This window comes from Etheostoma spectabile, chromosome 2 (genome assembly GCF_008692095.1).
Source record: "Etheostoma spectabile isolate EspeVRDwgs_2016 chromosome 2, UIUC_Espe_1.0, whole genome shotgun sequence".
NCBI classification, from domain to species: Eukaryota; Metazoa; Chordata; class Actinopteri; order Perciformes; family Percidae; genus Etheostoma; species Etheostoma spectabile.
In genome coordinates, this window is record NC_045734.1 from 13,236,605 (window position 1) to 13,236,827 (window position 223).

Consider the following 223-nt stretch of genomic DNA (forward strand, 5'->3'; position numbering starts at 1 on the left):
TACTGTTAAAAAAAGGTTGAATTACTCCTGATATGTCATGACAATCATTTGTTTCTGACACCAGTCATTCTTTCTTTTTAGTTAAAAGCATGTAGGTCATGTAAAAAATTACCGTTATTAGTATGCCTATGTCTTACCTCCATTGCAATGTTGAGTATTAAAAAAATTTAAAACCATGGATTAATTTGTTAATGTTTTACAAAAGCTATTTTATCACTGTATT

At 27.8% G+C, this 223-nt stretch overlaps 1 protein-coding gene across 1 annotated transcript in view; it reads right to left on the bottom strand.

Annotated features, from left to right (window-relative positions):
• Positions 1-223, bottom strand: part of LOC116701642 (uncharacterized threonine-rich GPI-anchored glycoprotein PJ4664.02) — a 17,926-nt gene that overhangs the window by 7,954 nt on the left and 9,749 nt on the right. The window lies entirely within an intron of this gene.